The sequence below is a fragment of the Chelonia mydas genome, chromosome 2, assembly GCF_015237465.2.
Source record: "Chelonia mydas isolate rCheMyd1 chromosome 2, rCheMyd1.pri.v2, whole genome shotgun sequence".
Lineage (NCBI taxonomy): Eukaryota > Metazoa > Chordata > Testudines > Cheloniidae > Chelonia > Chelonia mydas.
In genome coordinates, this window is record NC_057850.1 from 108,311,201 (window position 1) to 108,323,906 (window position 12,706).

Consider the following 12,706-nt stretch of genomic DNA (forward strand, 5'->3'; position numbering starts at 1 on the left):
TGCATTATGTTTGTAGTTTGATATAATCTGAAGCCCTCTCTATGAAGAAATAAAAAAGACTTTGAAAATCACCCCCCTTTAAAATGTGGGGAATTCCAACAGGAGTTGAAGCAAGTCTCATCTTCATCTTTGTGCTTTACTGCTCAATTTAAGGTAAAAGTATTTGTAAGTGCTAAAATGTCAGTTAGTGCACTTGAAAGCATAATGGTTATCTTTGATGTGCCTCTGATAACTTTGGTAAAGTTTAAAAGTTTCCATTGATCAGCTAGAGATGGAGAAAGGAGAGTAGAAGAATGATAAACAAACCAGTTCTTGTAAAGCTGAGAAATTTGTTTTGCATTTTGTGGTCTTTATAGACACTTAACTCACTCCAAAAGCAGGGTTGGAAATAATAATTTTTTTAGACATTTTGTATTAGGTTTACTTCTCAATATTCTGAAAGAGCAGAGTTGGTTAAAAAATGCAGCAAAAAGTTCATGCATTTTTAAAAAAATTTTCATTGACATTTGAAATTTTCCAAAAGGCATGCTTAGTCCATAATAAGCTGGTTGAAAAATCTTCATGGATATGTCTCTTTTTTTTTTTTTTTTTTTTTTACCAACTCTACCAAATAGCTACATTTTGTGAACTATCTGTGCACTAAAATGTCTTTCCATGCAGATAGAAGAACCTGTTCCCTTCAGAAAGCTCCACGCTTTTTCTAGTTTTTCTTTTTAAAAAAGGTGTCATCACTGATTTCATCACTTCAGCTGCCTCAGTGATACCTGTGGCTTTCAGTTACTCCTGCTTCCATTGTTTTAAAATATATTGATCACTGCAGATCACATATGGCAATGCCTAGTAAGAGGACTGCATAGGCATTTGTCAGCTTTTTAAACATCTAATAGCATGACTCTGTACCTTAGTATATTTTGAAGTACTTAGCTTTAGCATACCTAGTAAGCTGCCGTGAATGCAGTACTTGGTATGTGCCTTTATAACTTTTTAGCCTGAATTAATTGGAGTAGATGCTCTGCCGTACTTCTGGAAGTTATTGGACAGATTCACTGAATAGTCACTAGGTGACAAACTGTGGAGCAGATGCCTTTTTATTTAGTTATGAGTTTTCCTGGAACACTGCGTGACAGTTTCTTGCCTATTGGAAAGTTATTGAAAGTCAGAATACAACTTTGAAAGTAGAGACCGTACCTCTTTGCTGTTGGTGTGTGCAAGCCCTTATCTCCTGAAAGACTGTAAGGGTATGTCTATACAGTGCAAAAAAAGTGGCAGTGAGTTGCAGAACCTGGGTCAACTGGCTCGGGCTCATGGTGCTTGAACTACAGGGCTGTAAATAGCAGTATTAAATGTTCAGGTTCGGGCTGGAGCCCGGGCTCTGAGCCCTCCCCGTCACTAGGTTTCAGAGTCCAGGATCAGCCATCGTGTTCACACAGTTGTTTGTAGTCCTGCAGTTCAAGCTCCTCAAGCCCAAGTCAGTTGACCAAGGCTCCACCTTGTTGGTTTTTTTGTTTGTTTGTTTTCTTTGCTGTGTAGACACATCCTTAGCCTCCTCCAGATATAAGGCCTGGTCTTCACACAGAGAGTGCACTAACCTAAGCTGTTCAGTTAAGTATGTATGTTAAATTAGTGTGAGTGGTTCATGTTGATTTAACTTAATTGGGTTTATTACCAGCCCTATGTTAAGCCGTTTAGTCCTGTTTTAAAGAGTGTTCAGCTACCTGAGAACATGTACAAGGAACTAAGTTGCCCACAAGAACTCCATTGGTTACCAAATTAAGTAACTAAATATTAACACGCTTAAACCAGTGTAAGAATGTCCATACAAGGAGGTTGCATCAGTTTAACTGCATCAGTTTAGAAAACAGTTTAGTTAAATTGGTGAAAATTTGGAGTGTAGACAGGCTTAAAAGTCTTGAGAGGGGAAGATGTATCCGAAGTAGTCTCAGAATGGTTTAGTTCACCCCTGTAATTATCTATAGTAGGAGCAGAAGAAGGGGGGTGGGATAGCCGAGTGGTTTGAGCATTAGCCTGCTAAACCCAAGGTTGTGAGTTCAATCCTTGAAGGGGCCATTTAGGGATCTGGGGCAAAAATTGGGGATTAGTCCTGCTTTGAGCAGGGGGTTGGACTAGATGACCTCCTGAGGTCCCTTCCAACCCTGATATTCTATGAAAAGAAGGCTTTTACCTCATCTTAATCCTGGTGACTTCCTGAATGAGAGAGATCCTGTGGACTAATTGGAAGGCGAGAAGCCTAAGCCTAGAAATGTTTGACAAGGGAAGGGATTTCTTGTGGCTGACTTAGGCCTGGTCTGCAAAAGTTTTGTTGGCATAGCTGTGTTGGTTAGGGGTGTGGGGAAAAAAAAAATCATACCCCTAACCAACATAGCTGGGCTGGCAAAAGCCCTAGTGTAGACACAATTATCACAAAAAAGTCCTTTTGCCTATTTAACATGTTGCATTTGGGGACCTGACATAACCTGTACTGGCTTTTTTGGTATAGACAAAGCCTTAGTTTTCTTGTTTATGTTCCTACATAGCTGAACGTCCTTAAAAACAGAGAGAAATTATTAACCATAGGGCTGGTCTACTCTAGAAGTGTTGTACTCGTGAATAGATTTACTTTCACTGGTGCAACTTCTCTAATGTTGTCCAGCCCTCGAAGATGTCCAGTATCCCTGATCTGATCCGCAATGGCCTTCCAGGCGCTGTGAAGTGCCTAGTGCATCTTTAGGTCCCTTTAAAATAATGACTAGCAAGAACAGTGGAGAAGATGCATTTAAATGGACTTCCAAGCCATTTTAATTTTTGTTGTGGTCTGTTATTGCTGTAATTATACTGCTGCTTTTGGCACGTGACAAAGGTTACAACTTCATGAGTTAAGGGTCAGGCATTCTATTCTGAGGGTTCTTCAGTCTGACGGTAATTGGATGCAGCATGTTTGGGTTGAGTTCAGGAAAGCTCACACCTACGATTTGTCAAACCTCTGAAATGTAAAGATCACTTTTTATTGTGGTTGTTAGCATATTGCATACTGTTTGGCTTGAAAACTATAAGAAATCAGAGCCGAATCCAAATGAAATTCATTAGGAACAAGATGCCTGAGTTTAATTATCTGGAGCTACTTTATACGCTTTCCCGCTGCATTCTATGTGCTGCGTGCGGAGATGTGCTCAGTGAAGAGCTTTAATTAGAGCTCAGAGGCTGAGAGAATATGTAGAATGTGGAATCTCCCAGTTCCAAGCAGCAATTTTTAACTGGAGAGGCAAAGCATTCTTGATCTTTCCTTCCTTCCTGCTTTATTCTTGGGCTGTACCATTTAACCACAAAGGTGGAAGGCTATGGATGTCACAGCACATGTGGCTGCCTTGACTGCTGGCTCAGATGTCCCACCTTCCCCAACTGCAAAGAGCTGAATTGGCAGCTCCCCAGCAGATTTTTAAAAGACTCTGTTGGTGGCCAGAGAGTCACACTGTCAGAGTTGTTATGTAATAAATGATTTTTCAACAGGTCACAATCCGATTTCAGCTGTAGTATTTTAATAGTCTGTAATCAAAGACCAGTCCGCATTATTTTATGGTGTTTCATAGAAGTCATATTTGCTGCATATGAGTGTGTGCTGTCAGTTTCACTTTAATCTGATTACTCTCTCTATTTTGGAACTGTTGCTTTTCATTTCATTATTTTGCTTCAGTACTGGGAGGGAGGGAGGGAGAAGAGAAATGTATGTGTGTGCAGGTCCCACAGTTGCACATAAAGTGACTGACCATCCTGTATTTTAGGGGACATTCTTAATTTAAAGACAAATGTCCCGTAACCCAAATCCAATAAGCTTTTGATCAGATATAAATTGGTTTCAAGCAATAATCCTGTAAAAGACTGACGCTGTGCTAAAAGTGATTTTTTTTCATATGAATAGTATTGTGGGGTGGTATCCCTTTTTTTAAAAAAAAAAATTAAAGAAGCTCTCATTTATATTTATCGTACAGCTTTATTTCCTGACATATAGGTCATTCTAGGTTTTGGTGGGTGGTGATCCTTTAGTATTGTGGTGGAATTAAGAATATAAAAAGGAGTATTTTTCCATCTGAATACAATGATGTATACAGGGTTTAAAGGCAGTTTGAATGAAAACAGCCATACTGTTTTGAAATTTTATTTTTTAAAGTGTTAGACATCAGAGTGACTTTAATCTCTTGAATTCCTTCTGTACTGCTTTCGCTGCCATTAAGGTTACAATAATGTTGTCATCCTATCTTGCTTTTCTGTCTCTCCCTCCCATTTACTGGCCACTGGAAAAAAACCCAAAAACTTCTTTTGAGACTTGTTTGTGTGTGTTGTTTTGTTTAAGTTGAAGTCTGAACTCCTTTCTTCTGGGTGCAAAATGATCATTAAATTGTAAATGCATTTTTAGTATGTCATAGCATCCAGGCAAACTCTGGCCAGATGAAAGACACATCTGAAGTTCTGTTCTAATTTGATAAATGAAAACTTCAAAACTGATGTTAGTGTAAATTAATTTGGGTTTACTATTTCTTCAAATATTTACCTTGGTAGACCAACAAGAACAACAGTTATAGAATCATAGAATATCAGGGTTGGAAGGGACCTCAGGAGGTCATCTAGTCCAACCCCCTGCTCAAAGCAGGACCAATCTTCCATTTTTATCCCAGATCCCTAAATGGCCCCCTCAAGGATTGAACTCACAACCCTGGGTTTAGCAGGCCAATGCTCAAACCACTGAGCTATCCCTCCCCCATAATATGTTTTTGTATGCTTTCAATATGTTCATATACTTTCCTAGATGTGCTACTTTCCTAGATTTGCAAAACCATTGCTGAGGGCACTGAATGTTTATTAAAGAATGAGTTACCCATGGAGCCAGTACTAAATGGATTTTTAACATTTTAAGGCCAAAATTTTTTAAAATGTCTAATGATTTTGGGTACCTCAGTTTTGGGGTGCCTATTTTGAGAAACTTTTTTTTTCTTTTTTTTAAAAGAGAGGTCTGACTTTTATATGAAATGCAACTGGAGTTGCCCTCTGAAAACGGGGCTTCTTCAAGGTATTTCAGGGTAGGCACCCAAAAATTTAATGTGCCCAAAATCACTAGTAACTTGTACTTAGAAAAAGGTTTTCAAATATATTATTCCCCTCCATCACTGTATGGTTATGTGCACAAGATTAAGTAAATCAGACTCAAACCTTCTTAAGTCCTTTCGTTACACAAAACCATGTGGCGTTTTGTCTGCCATGCAGCTCATGTGTGAGACCTGAGAGAAAGAGAGATGTACTTTGAAGCACCTATATATTCTCTGGGGCCATGTTTACACTACCGTGGCACACTACCGTGGCACTGCTATGGTGCTGCAGCTGAGCAGTTGTAACACTAGTGTAGATGCTTCTTACATCGGTGGAGGGGGCCTTTCCATCGATGTAGTTAATCCACCTTTTCAAGAGCCGATAGCTAGTTTGACAGAAGACTCTGGTTTGTCGACATCAGAGGCTAGGTCAACTTAACTACAGCCTTCCAGCCACAACGTTTTTCACAGTCCTGAGCGACCAAGTTAGGTCAATCTTAATTTTTAAGTGTAGAGCAGGACCAAGAGTGTAGGTTGCCAGGAATGGGAACTGTAGTAGGAAAGATGTGAAGTAGTGTTCCCTCTTAGTAGCCTCGTGTGGGCAGACAGAAGGGAAGATTTTTGTTTTCCCTTTTTCCCCCTCTTCACCAATCATGAAAAGAGGGTTCTCCTCCAAATTAACCCCATACCTAGTCTACAAGAGCTGCCTCGTACCAGAAGGTCTTAAAGGAAAAATTGACAGGAAATTTTCTAGGGGGGAAAAAAAAAATCTAAATACCTAAAGCACTAAATGCTAATTGTACTACTAATAGAGAGAATTCCCTCCATGCTAGCCAACACATATTGCACCTAATGTAAACACAGTTTAAAACCTTTTAAACCAGAGGTGGGCAAGCTACGGCCCGCGGGCTGGATCGAGCCCGCAAGCCTTTTTAAGCCGACCCGTGAGCTGCAGCTGGGGCACTGGTTTGGGAGCTGCTCCAAGCGGCTCAGCCCCGCTCTGGTGCTCCAGCTGGGGTGCTCGGTCAGGGTCCGCTCCACATGGCTCCTGGAAGCCGCGGCATGGCCCCGCTCGGGCTCCTGGGTGCTCCAATGGGAGCTGCAGCGGCAGTGCCTGCGGACTGGGCAGCGTGCAGAGTTGCCTGACTGTGCCTCCTCATAGGAGCTGGAGAAGGGACATGCTTCTGCTTCCAGGAGCCGCTTGAGGTAAACGCTGCTCGGAGCCTGCACCCCTGAGCCTCTCCTCACGCCCCTGCCCTGATTCCCTCCCCCCCCCCCCCCACTCTCCAAACCCCTTGATCTTAGCCCGGAGCACCCTCCTGCACCCCAAACTCCTCATCCCCAGCCCCACCCCGAAACTCACACCCCCAACGAGAGCCCCCACCCTCTCCCGCACCCCAACCCAATTTTGTGAGCCTTCGTGGCCCACCATACAATTTCTATTCGCAGATGTGGCCCTCAGGCCAAAAAGTTTGCCCACCCCTGTTTTAAACAATGTCAGTTGGCTATGAATGACTCTAGCTGCTTGTCATAGAATACATAAGCCATTTTTAATGTTAGACTGTCTGTTATGTGCAAAGTCATATTTGACAATGTGCTAGGTCACAATAAAAAATGTTAGCTATTTTCCTACATTAGACAGGATGTTAGGTTTCTGAGCAGGCAGAAATCTGTATTCATAAAGCCTTATCAATCGTCATCAATTTAACTCCTTCAGAAGGTTTTACTTTTTTGCACTGTATTTCTATAAAAAGTTTGTTTTAAATGAGCAACACTTGCACCCTCTGGATAGTTAAACTTGCTAAAAAAAGTTAAATATTAAGTATGAATTTTATTCAGAGAGTTTGGTAGAAACTAGTAAACAATAAAAATTAGGGATTACGCCTTGCAGACTGAATATAGCTCTATTTAAGCATAATATAGCACTTAACTATAGAAAATCTAGACTGAATGATTGCTACTAGAATGTGTTGAAAGTTTCACTTTAAATAGCTGTGTTGTAGAGTAATGAAAAGCTCTAAAAAGCCTGGCTTCACATACCTGTGCTGTAGATATAACTTCTCTTGCTAGTCTGTGCTGAGCACAGTGGTTTATTGGGTGTGAGGACGGAACTAAGCTTTCATGTCCAGAAGTTGTTACTCCAGAAGAGGGTTTAGGGACATTGGTTGGACAGTAAGGGGCATTTTATGCTGTACATGGAGGATTGGCATCCAGTCGTTCTCCCAAAAAATTCACTCTACTATTCATGCCGAAGGCAGATTCTTTCATATTTTAGCCAGCAAGAAAACCATCTTTTAAATAGATCTCGTTCAAAAATATCTCTGAGGAAAGGACCGAAACTTGTGGCGTATTTTTCCCATTACTTCAGACTGACCTTCTTATCTTTGGGAGGACCCCTTGGGGCCACCATACTATGAAATCATATTCATTTAATGCAGTGGGTGCCATGGTAATCTTTACCAACTGCTGGCTCCTGTGCTAGGCTTTTTTTGTTTGATTGGATTTGTTTATTGTTTTGCTGATTGCCACTTGGCATGAGAAATGGGGTCAAGAAGTGCTTGCTGGGGAAAGACCCAAGAGAACTGGAAATATGCCAGACATACTGAGTCATAACCTACGTGTCTATAACTATCCTTGTACCTTACAAAGTCCTGACTCTTTTTAAATAAAGCCATCCTTGCAGTTAAACTATTTATGTAAAGTAAAACAAATAGCCTTCTGTGTTGTGTGCATTTGCCCTTGCTTCAGCTGCTTTTTTACCATATGAACTATTTACTAAAGGCTAGGCCGAGCCTAAGAATGTGGTATCTGTTGAATGAATATGGAAGCAAAAGTAATAGTGCTTTTGGTGCTTGTAAAGTAGTAGCATTCAAAAGGGTGAAATTCAACCCTGTACTGAGGGCTTATGCACCACTTTAATTCTCAAAATGGAGCTTAAGTGGTGCATAGTCCTTGTGAAGGACCTCTGCACAGGGTTGAGTTTCACCCACAGTGAACAAATTGTAAGCTCTGGTTGCATAGTGAGGTGCAGAGTGGCACAGGTAAAGAATTTAAAATAAAACCACTTTAAAATGATTTGTATATGACAGTAGTTTGTCACTTAGCTTCGAAAACAGTGAGTATGAAATTTTACAAATAAAGAAAAATTTACAAACCAGTTACCTTGGATCAGGGTTGTCCTTGGTACATTTAGCAGAGCTCAGAGTTCTACAGAAGCTTGCTACTCATCTCTGGCTGGTAGAGGGTTGTGTGCCAAATCATAGGGAATGATGTATTTTCTTCTTCCATATTGTATTCAGCAATCTGCCACTAGCAGGCACTTTGTACCTGATGTTTAGATACTACATGTGTGATACCAAGCCTCCCGAAACTGTTTAACAGATGAGGAAAATAAATTAATTGTTTTTGTAACAATTTAAAAGAAATTCTGCAATTAGCATTTTAACTCTGTGATCTGTTGGGACTTGAACTACTTCAGTTATAAATAAAATTAACTATATATTATAAGGTCAGAAGCACTGTTCCCTTTAAGCTGTGCATGTGTGCGCGCACACAGATCCTAAACCCCGCACACATGGTGAAACACCGCGCGCACAAAAATTTGCACAGAAGAAATTTTTTGTGCATGCGTGCTGTCAAAAATTAGAGGGAACATTGGTCAGAAGGAACCATTGTGATCGTCTAGCCTGACCTCCTGTTTAACACAAGCCTTAGGATTTGCACCTATTTAATTTTTGTTTGAAACAGAGCATTTTTTTTTGCCCCCTTTTTTTTTTTTTTAACAACAACATCCAAACTTCATTATTGGAAATTTTAAAATCGAGGATCCACCACAATCCTTGGTACGTTGTTCCAATGGTTGGCTACCCTCCATGTTAAAACATTTACACCTTATTTCTAGTCTAGATTTGACTAGGTTCAGCTTCCAGCCATTACATCTTGAACATTTTTGTCTGCTAGATCTCTTATCACATTTCTGTTTCTGTTACTTTTAGACTCTGATCAAGTCAACCTTTAGCCATAGCTTTGATAAGATAACTAAATTGAGCTCCTTGAGTCTTTCACTATAAGGCATTCCAAAATGGTTTTTAATGCACACGTATACTAGTTTGTCAGGTGAGTTAACTAACCCAATTAACTGGTAGCATACAAAGTGAGACATTCGGCAAGTCTTCCTTCACTGATGTTAGGAGGCAAAGTTCTGACCTGTGCAATTATAACTAAATGTGTCAAGAGTTGGAATTTGCTAGCTGAAAGAATGCAGTTGGGTTCCAGGTCAGCTGCTTTCTCCCTCCGGTCTGCTTTTATATTGGATGCCTGAGGGGAAATGTAGCTTGTGATGATGATATATTTTTATTGCTTTTTTAAGATGTGGAGATGTGCAACCATGATTATTGGCAATGGCTTGGTCTCTTATTTTGCTGTTCTTGGAGGATACTGTATTGGTGAAATTGAAGTCTTTATTGAAGTGGGGTGGCTGCTTTGTTGTGGCCTTCTCATATTGCAGTGTGGGTAGGACTCTGGGTGGGTGGAAGTTCTGGTTGTGGAGACACCCTCCTTCTGGGGCATATAAATAGCAAGTGCCACTATTGTGGTGTGAAGATTAAGCCAGCATGATTCGTCTTGGTTCTACAGTTACACAAAGGAGAAGATTGCTCTGTAATAATGTGAAATATAATCTTATAGCTTTAGTGGTTGCAGAGAGCTATAGTTGTTGCTAATTTTTGGGACCCCTTTGTTCTCTGATGGAACTACTGCTCATCAGGTCCTTCAGCAGGTGTGAGGTTACCAGAGAATGTTCTGTGGTAAGGCTGTAGCTGCCAACTTAAAAACAATAACAAACAAATTTCACTGTGCGATGGCACTATGTCTTGGTAAAAGTTCTACCGGGGCCTCTTCTGGGTCTATAGTACTTTGTAGGAGGAGAAGGATAAAACCGTTGATCTACATGTTTTAGTAGCTTTAAAAAAGTGAATTGTCTAAACCTAAGTAAAGTAGGTTAGACATGCCTCTCTCTTCAGATTTTCCTTTACTACTTCCTCTTGAATTGTGTCTGTAACTAAGATGTTCCGGAGAATATACTGTACATTTCACAGGTCACTCAGTTGCACTCTGCTCTCTGATCCGTGTGTGCCAGGAATATTTTAAAGGTCATTGTCAGCAAATTTCACTTTGTGGGTATTGGAACAAAATATGCTGCCATGTTCTTTCAGTGGTAGTCAGTTTCCATATCATGGTTAAGTGGATTTCAGTAGGATTTCTTGAATTTAGAAAAGCTGCATTTTTATCTGCCAGGATCAGTACAGGCCCTTGCTGTAGTTTTCAAGTGAATTTCAGGACTCCAGGGGCATTGCAATTGCTGGGGTGGGGGTGGGAGGGAGAAGTGGGAGCGAAGCAGTTTTTACCAGTGGTTTCTCCATTACGGTTGGTGGATCTAAGAAAAAGGCACCAGGGAGTTTCTTGACCTATTTATGAATTCTTATTTGTTTCGTATCTGTAGTTTAAACAAAATATGTAACCGTGTAGGGTGATAAAGTTTTTGTTGTTTCTTGTTTGGATGACCCATGTAACTTGACTATGGCATCACAACTCATAGGTAATGTCCTCAGGCCATATTTGAAGTACCATTTTAGAGCACACCACATTTTTCCTTGCCCCGGTCATCCGTGTAGCCGCATGTACAAATACCAATTTAACATTTTTAAGGAAACAGTAGACTCTTCATGTTATAAACACTAAAATGATAAACTCAGACAAATGCATTAGATGTTATGGCCTTTTTTCTAACTGAGCAAAAATACCTTTACCACTGAAGGGAAAACTCTTAATTAAATCATCATGCTTTTCTCATCTAACTAACTGAGAGGTCAGCACACTGCCAGCAGTGATGGCAAACTTTGTTGTCAACATTGTTCTACATCAGAAGCGGTCCCTGCTGTAGTTTACTTTCAGTATGTGTTGGTGTGTCGGAAAAATACAACTGACAATCCTGCTAATCTTTATTAAAATTACGTATAGCGTGGAAACCTCCAATTTGATTACTGTCTTCACTCTGCCAGTTCTGGTCACGCCTAGTAGGGGAGAGGAGAAAAGTGTGGACTGAATTTGTATTGGCAGGAAAATGGCAAACTGAAATTCAGTTTATATAAACATCTGTTGTCGGGGCAATTGAGATCACCATTCTCTTTAAAGTACTTGCCTAGAGAATTTTTCCATAAATGTTTCAGTTCAATTACAAAGTCCTGGTTTCTTGGCTTGAAGTTCCATATATTCCAAAAGCTATCTGGGCATAGTTCTGTGTTTGTTTGTAGTATAGTAGCATGTCCCTAGTGTGAGAGGAACATCCTGCTGTCAGGATGCTAACTTTTTTCACTGTAGTCATTGTTTGGCCTTCATATATGTATATTTTGGTCAAGTAATCAGTCAGGCAATTGGGAGGAAAAGATGTATACTTAGCATTCAACAGGCTCCTCCCAGCCTCAAATAACTTACTGGTGTAGCTAAGAAAAGGTGTTGATAGTCCCCCTAAAATAAGTTTATTTTTAAAAAGTTAATGTTGTTGGTCGCTTCTCTCACACAATGTAAACCCTATTGCCCTCTGGAGTGGATCATTGATAGTGGTGTTTTGGTTTCTCAGTGAAGTGTGGCAGTGCAGTGGGGTATGCTTGCGTAAACAAGGGCTGTCCAGAAAACTCTAATCTTCCCACTTGGCAGGGACGCAGCCCTTGAGGAATTCTAGGGCTAGAAACCATAAATTATTATTGTAAAAATCCTGAGACCACAACAGGGAAGCTAGAGCGTAAGAAAATGAGATGCAACAAGACTTACCTTACTTCTACATATGCCCTTAGAACAATTTTCTAACTACACTGATTAGAATGCTAAAAGCTTAAGGGAAATAATTTTGCAGGGCACTAACCTTTTAACTAAAGCAACTATCAAATATTACATACTCTAGTATTCCTTTTTGTAATACAGTATTTGTCTCCTAAAAGTCACTTAGAAAGCAATATGCTCCACAGGCCAAATTCCACGTTGCTCTACTCTGATATTAAACCACAGTAACTTCATTGTAGTCAAATGTATTGTACGACTATAATCCAGATACACTGTTATGCCAGTGAACAGTTGATATTGCATCAGTATATAAAATATTGAGGCACATAAATGACAACATGTTATGTTGGTACACTGTATTTACTTAAATGTTTTCTGCAGCTCAATTCCGTGTTGTTTCTACTTTTACCGGTCTCTGAGAATGGGGGAATATTTCCTGGCTGTGATAAATTTCTCTGTGCAGTAGGGTTCATTATAGGGATTTAAAAATAAATTGTACTTCTTCTATAGTACTTGATATTGGCTATTGCTAGGAGCAGAGTAATGGATTAGATGGACTAATGGTTTGATTTCCATGTTCCTGTCATGTGTTAATGCCTCTGATGTTCAAATTATATGGGGTTTGCATGCTACACAGTTTTTATTCTTTATAATTTCTTTGTCTAGATCAGGGGCGGGCAAACTTTTTGGCTCGAGGGCCACATCGGGGTTGTGAAATGGTATGGAGGGCCAGGTAGGGAAGGCTGTGTCTCCGCAAACAGCCTGGCCCCCGCCCCCTATCCACTTCCCGCCCC

The 12,706-nt window shown here is 40.3% G+C and overlaps 1 protein-coding gene across 1 annotated transcript in view; it reads left to right on the forward strand.

Moving 5' to 3' along the window:
• Positions 1–12,706, forward strand: part of JARID2 (jumonji and AT-rich interaction domain containing 2) — a 302,580-nt gene that overhangs the window by 116,641 nt on the left and 173,233 nt on the right. The gene's annotated exons all lie outside the window — the stretch shown is intronic.